This window comes from Cygnus olor, chromosome 1 (genome assembly GCF_009769625.2).
Source record: "Cygnus olor isolate bCygOlo1 chromosome 1, bCygOlo1.pri.v2, whole genome shotgun sequence".
Classification (NCBI taxonomy): domain Eukaryota; kingdom Metazoa; phylum Chordata; class Aves; order Anseriformes; family Anatidae; genus Cygnus; species Cygnus olor.
The window spans coordinates 110603374-110611053 of record NC_049169.1 but is presented as its reverse complement, the minus strand read 5'-3'; positions in this window follow the sequence as shown (position 1 = coordinate 110611053).

The window sequence follows — 7680 nt, the reverse complement described above, 5'->3', positions numbered from 1 at the left end:
TAAGATGTCTCTGGAGAGTGAAATCTCTCCAGGGAGATGGGGATGGAAGCCCCCCCGCTATCTCCATTGCTGCTCTCCCCTGTCCCCAAGCCCTGCATAAGCTTCAGTCACCAATGATTGTGCCCCAGGACCTGCAGTCTGGTGGTATCAGGGGAAGAGACAGGGAGGCTGCTTTCAAAGGAGACGTTCTTCTTTGCCATCCCCTTGTCTGGCTGCTGACTTTTATGTAAAGTGGGTGTGAAATGACGGCAGAACAGAGCTGACATGTAGTTGGCACAAATATGTACGAGTGCTCAAAATGCAAAGCACTGGAAGACAAGTTCTGAAATAGCGGACAGTTTGTTGCTGGCACCAGCTCATCGAAACAGGCTTCATTAAAATAATCACAGCACTGACCAGAGTATCAGTGCTCGTGTACCTATTTTTCTATTATTTTACACTAACTCAACATCAATACAAATTTGGTGATTTCATGGAAACAAACCTAGTAGCGTGAGCTGGCATGATGCAGTGCCACAGTCATGCGGTTACTTTTCAAGAGAGTCTTTGATAAAATTTGATATATACAAGATGAAGACTAGCCTCAAATTCTTTCACTTAGTGAGTTCATTTAATGAGGTTATACCCTTGGGATGAAGTCCAGGGACTCCACAGATCTTACCTTAGCTTTATAAGTGACCCTTCCTGACCTCAAAGTTCTTCTCTAGCCAAGGTTATTTAAAAGACATAGCATAGCAAATGATCACTATACATATATATATTTATATATAGTAAGCACACAAATAATACGGTGACAATGGCAATAAGAGGTGGTCACAGTACTGTGTTCTGTCAAAGCACTTGGCCTTGTGCATTCTGGGGGTGGGAGTTCCCAGTGCAGGCCTTTTAGTGCTCAGGTGGGAATCTCTCCTTCATTTACTGAACCTCTATGCAGAACAAACTAGTGTGGGTGATGATGTCCAAAGCAGCAGAGGGAGGATAAGCAGTGCACTGGGAAGCTAGGAGGACAGCCAGCGCTACAGCCAGGAGACAGATGGACTCCCAAGGGATGAGAGCTTGTAAGCCAGTTCCCCAAGGAACCAAACCAGGAGAAGCCAAAACAAATAAGCAAAGCAGTATGCCTCTTTTGAGGCAGACTTCTAGAGTCTTCTTTCTTCCTGGGAGAGGATGGCTTCCTGAAAGCTTTCCAAAAGCAACGGCCGTTTCATTCAAGGGTTAGCAGCCAGGACTGCAGAGAGTGATGCAGAAAAGCTCAAGGCCATTTCAGAGAGAAAAGAGAGCAAGTTCATTGGTGAGCAAAGGGAACAACTCCTGAAGGGAGGTTTTCCAACAAGGGTTGACTTCAGGAAGAATGCTGCTGTGTGGTTGACTCATTTTTTCTTTTTTCTGCTAGACAATAGTGAAAGATTTCATCATATTTATGAGAAGTCAATATTGCACTCCTGCCCAGAACCAGTAAGCAACCATATATTTTTAGTATAGAATGGTACAAATAACTGTGTTATTAAATCTAAATAAGAGATGTTAAGCCCTACAAAGCCATATTTGACAAGATGATAATCAACTTATTAAAGCGGGCTATTCTTGCAGCTTCACTGTTTTTGAGACTTTTATGTTCATTTTTCATACAAGAAAGAAAAACAAAGGTTAAATGTTACCCAAACTTGCCAAGATATTACTTTTATTTTATTTATTTATTATTATTATTATTATTATTTTTTACAAACAACCACAAAAGTATTAAGAATGCAGCACACTATCTCACCTTGACTGTGCTTGATACTTACTTCTACATTAGCTGCATATTTGTGCCTCTCTCCAGGCAGCACAGTACTTCAGCAGTTCAAAAAGACCCTGGAACAAAAATGACAATTTTGATTGCACTTAAAAAAAAATAATGATGATATTATCACCTGAACTCAGGTGTTCACCATTTCACTTTGATGCAGGACATAATGAGATGTCCTATGGCTGTTTCTGTCTCCTTTAAAACTTGGATTATAACCACAGCAGTAAACTCAGCAGGGCTCAATTTGTGGAGCTTTCAGCTAATTAAACCCTGCAGTCTGCATTGGTTGGAAGCAAACATCCTGTGTGGGTTTGTTTGGGTGTTTAGCAAGAGGAAAATTAATAAATATCCAGGCTGAATTCATTACGGCAGATTTTTTCCCCCCTCTCTCAGTTATGCTTGACCTCAGTGTCTTCATTTGTTATTTGAGTTTAGAAAACTTCAGGCAGCATGGTGTGAGGGTGGCTAAGTGGGAGGAGGTTTCTGTTATAATTATGAAGCCAGTAAACTGGGGTCCAAGTTCTTGGAAACATAAGCTTGAGGATTCATCACTCACTGTAAATATTTTGCACAGCTTTTGCTGATAACTCTGTACAATAATTGCCATATCTACTTAAATAGAAATGTGATTACAGCATTAGGACATGTCCCAGTTTCTACTTAGTTACTAAAAGCAACAGCAGTAATGGCTTGTCAGTGGCTCAGACTTCAGGATAAGTCTGAAGACTGAACTCAAGGTTCCTCTATAGTCCGTCCTTGCATTTCGTTTGTTACCTGTGGCAGACAGGGGTCAATGTACTGCTGGCTTCCCTACGTGCTCTGCAGTTGCAGCTTTTGTCAGTGGAGATATATTCCAGGTTCAGCTTTTGTGTACATGATAAAGTCAGAGTAAATACATATTTGGTAAAGAAAAGCTTTTTCTTTTTATGCTTAGATTTATTTATCTCAACCCCTGCTCTGAAATCGGTGAGGAAGAGGAATGCCAATTCTGTATACAGTCTGTCTGGGCAATGGTCTTAGAGCAGAGAAGAGAAACCACAAGAACTAAGTTTCTGATTTTGCTCTGAAAGGTGCAGGGTTGAATTACCATCAAAATTCAGACTAGCTATGAAAAGGTGTTCCTTGTCTACCAGAAGAAACTCAAGTGGCTATAGAAAATATGACATCATGATTGTCTGACAAGGAATTTATGATTGAATGCACATTCAGTGGTACTTTGAGTTAATGAGAATTAATATTCAGTGACAATCTTAGATGAGAATTTGTAACCAAAAAAAAAAAAAGTGTGTGTTTGAGGTCTGTAATGATAATGTTCTTTCACAGCTGCTTTTGTGAGTGGGGAATAATTTCGCAACACTATAGCTGATGTTGACTTTCTAGTTTGTGGTGAAATTATAAAGTAAATGTTTCCTCCAAAGAACTCCAGAGCTGTTTATGGGAGCTGGAGGCACACTCCTGAGACATGAGGTTGGAGTTCTGATGTGTTGCAATATTGTAAATTGTTGTAATTTCATTGCACTGCCTTCAGCATGCCTCCACCCTATGGAAGATATCGTTACAAGAAAGAAATGATGTGACTTGTCTTTAAGTTTTAGGAAAATGAATTCATGCTAAGATAGCCATATATTTTTTCCACATATAACATTAGATCTTATGTTATTTACCCACAGAAACACTTATATTTTTTTTCTACTCCTAATGGGAAATTTCGGCAGAAAGAATATTCTTGAATGTGAAAGGGCCAGAGGCTGGTACAAGCTAAACAGAAGAAGATTAAGATCAAATACAAAAGCATGGTGTAAGAAGATAAGAGACAACATAGTTCCAGAATAAAATATTTAGATAAGGATTATTTGGGATGCTGCAGAGGAGGGAAGGGATTAACTAAAAAAAGTATGTTTGTCTTCACACTGAGTTCTTCCGCATATTTCTCATTCTCCTTTATCTATCTACATCACATTTGAGTTTTCAGTCTCCTTCAGTCTCCTACATGTGGTGCCTATCCCTTAGTGAGGACGGCACTGAAGAAAGTACCGTTACAAAGAATTCTGACCTGCCTTGGTTTTTAACAAAAAAGATTCATAACTGTATACTCTTTTCCTATAGTGGGCAAATTTTGGATTGACATCTTGTGTATCATACATTTATTGCAGAAATCCCAAAACAAGAAAATCATAGAATCATAGAATGCCTCAGGTTGGAAGGGACCTTAAGGATCATCTAACTCCAACCCCCCTGCCATAGGCAGGGACGCCACCCCTGAGATCAGGTTGCCCAGGGCCTCATCTAACCTGGTCTTGAACACCTCCAGGAATGAGACATCCACAGCTTCTCTGGGCAACCTGTTCCAGTGCCTCACCACTCTCAAACTGAAGAATTACTTCCTTATATCTAATCTAAACCTACTTTCTTTCAGTTTAAAAATGTTACCCCTTGTCCTGTCATTATCCGACTGAGCAAAAAGTCCTTCTCCACCTTTTTTATAAGCCCTCTTTAAGTACTGAAAAGCCACAATAAGGTCACCCCAGAGCCTTCTCTTCTCCAGGCTGAACAGCCCCAGCTCTCTCAGTCTTTCTTCACAGGAGAGGTGCTCCAGCCCTCTGATCATCTTTGTGGCCCTCCTCTGGACCCATTATAGCAGATCAACATCTTTCTTGGTCTGGGGGCCCCAGACTTGGATGCAGCACTCCAGGTGGGGCCTCACAAGGGCAGAGCAGAGGGGGACAATCACCTCCCTGGACCTGCTGGTCACTTCTCTGCTGATGCAGCACAGGATGCAGTTGGCCTTCTGGGCTGCAAGTGCACACTGCTGGCTCACGTTGAGCTTTTTGTCTACCAGAGCCCCCAAGTCCCTCTCTGCAGGGCTGCTCTCAATGAGTTCTTCTCCCAGTCTGTGCTCATGTCTGGGATTGCTCTGGCCCAGGTGCAGCACCTTGCACTTGGACTTGTTGAACCTAATGTGGTTCACATGGGCCCACTTCTCCAGCCTGTCCAGGTCCCTTTGAATGGCATCTCTTCCTTCTTTGGTATCAACTGCAAAAATGAGAATTTACCATCAGTGTCACTGGGAACAGGCAGGTTTTTGCTACTTTTTCAGTCATTACCTATCACATCTTTAATTTTTTGGATGGAAGCCAAGACTAGTGGTTCTGTGTAAGGTTTTATGGTCAAAAGACAAATAATTCTTCTTTTAACTGTGTAAGAAAGTGATGTTTGGATAGCACTTTTTAAATAATTTGAACAGAACTTGTTGGTGAATGTTGCCAGAAGAAGTGACCTTATCATTTTTATTTGATAGTAAATTGTTGTAATATTTGGGATGTAACATTTCAAGGCATAGGAGCTGTTATTTGTAATACACTAATCTGATGGTCCAATTTAAAAGCTAACAGTAATTTTTACAACTGCAGTAAAACACCTTCCAAGAATCCTGATACTAATTTTATTTTGTATTAAATGGTAGTGTATATATACACATGTGTATATATATATATATACATACACATATATATTTTATATTACAGATGGGTGCAGTTACTAGAGATTTTAGAGCCAATTAACCAAAACAGATTCAAAGAACTTGACTTAAAAGCCTTGTTTAACCTAACAGGCATAAGCACACGATGTAGTTCAATGGGCGTAGAACAAACCCTGGAAGTATTTACTGATGTCTTAAGCCAGTCTTTCCCAAAGACACAGAACCCAGAAATTGGGTGGCCTTGAGCTGGCAAAGGCCCTGCGATACCCCAAGGCCCACCAGCTCATCCAAGCTAGCATGGCCTTGAGCTGATGGACCTCCAGGACACCTGCCCGCCAAACAGCCTGGCACAGGGCAGCTTTTGGCTGTGGGTTAAGGACAGCAGTGGGGAAAGCCACAGGCCAGCACATTGCTGCTGCCGGGCCAAGCAGAAAAAAGCACTGGAAGTTTTGTCTGGAGGACAGGTGTTGGCAGAGCTGGTGGTGGCCATCAGTGGGGTGGTGGGAATGGTCAGTTCCCTCCCGTGATGACTCCAGCGGTGCCAGGTCCCAGAGCTGGAGGGAGCTGCTGGGCTCCTTGCCCAGGGGCTGCAGGAACAGGCAGGCTCACGCTCTGGGGCTTTCCTCTCAGCTCTGCCCTTCATCTCACCCTGTCCCTTCCTTGGCAGAGGCGGCTCGGCTCTGTCCTTCCATGCTCCAGCTAGCCTCCTAGCTACAGTACAGGAAGCTCAGGCCGCAGCAGGACGCCAGGAACAGCTGTAAGTGACTGCATGAGGCCTTCCAGACTCTTTCAGAACAAAGTCAAAAGGTTGCTTTAAATCACTGTTGCAGACATGCTCTTGAGCCTCCTATCTTTGGGATTATAAGGGAATGTTATTTTGTCTTAGATAAAAGGAAAGACTTATCTCTTTTCAAGGTTGACTTCTCCAAATGGGCCAACATGTAACCTTGAATTGTCCTGAAGCTGCTGGGTGCCTTGCAGCAATCAGGGGAAGTATTCCAAATCATGATTCCTATGATTTTTTTCCTCTTTTCACCAAAACCAAAGCAATGGGAAGAAAAACATCAGATTCCACCAATGCTTTTGTGCAGAGAGGCAGGAAACAAGTCATGCCCTCTGAGCTTGCCCTGACTGGTTCAGGTTATCAGTGCTTGCACCTTGTTCAGGAAGAACTGGGCTGTTACCAAGTGCGTGCCCCAGCAGACTGTACCATACGTTTGCTGGCTGACTTGTGTGCAGACCTTTTGGCTTACTAATATTCTTAGGAGATGTCTGCTGTTGCTTACAGATGTGCACTCCTGCTCTTCACGTGCACCTTGTGCCCAGGTCCGTAAGGAAGGAGCTCAGCAGCCACTGACTGATTTACAGGTAACACGTGGCATTTTGAAGCTGGATTAGCAGAAATTTTTAAGAGTGGCAGGGCCCTGCTCCCTACCCTCGTGTGCATGCTTGAGAGTCTGTTTCACCGACGTGTTCAGAGACCAGGCAGCCAGTAAGCAAGTTTTATATCCTAATGGCTTCTAAATTGCTGATGATTTAACGGGAAGGGAAAATGAGCTGGAAATGCTGACAATGCAGGTATGTATTTCAGGAAAGCACAGAAGAAAAGAGCCATTTCGGTCCTTGAAAAGGATGAGAACCATGATATAACAGAATATTGAAATTTTGAGGCATGAACCACATGCATTTTCTGATCACTGGAGAGTTGTAACCACATTAGTGGCTTTTTGTCACTGAACAGAGGTAACCATACCGTATTTAGGAACCTAGATCTGATGAATATCATGAAGCTTAATTAATAAGTGTAATGTGCTTACCAGCTGGCAAGGGCTGTTGACAAGTGCTAGGTATTGTCACTCTTAATTGAGGGGTGCCTAACATTATAGCCATAAACTGGGAGATGCTCAGATACTACTGAGGTGAGAACTGTGTGAAGCAGCTAGACAGACTGCTATCACTTAAATATTGCTGAAATGCACATTTAAGGGATTGTTTATGTCTGTAATAAGCCGTATTTTTCTGTTTTGGTATTGATTAGAAGGAGTGAGCAGTTACTGACTGTGGTCTCACACAGCCCCCTTGCTCTACAGGTTTCCAAGGGTGGACTTAAGAATCTATGAGAAATATTGTATTATTAAATGCTGCAATACTGTATGGTCTCTTAATCTGTCAATATATATATAGGGGTGCATGCCCTGAAGTGTGTACATAGCCTGCAGATTGGCAGGCTGTGGGGAGATAATTTTGTGTGCTCAGCAGAAGAAGCAGCCCAGCCAAGGCAGCCATCATCTCACCTGGAGCTGCTGGAACACCCATCCTGGTTTGGAGCTCCTGTGTCTCTGTGCTGTGGTATAGTGTATAGGGCAGATAAATCCTAATCTAGACCTTGCATGATAACCTAAGGACTCATCCT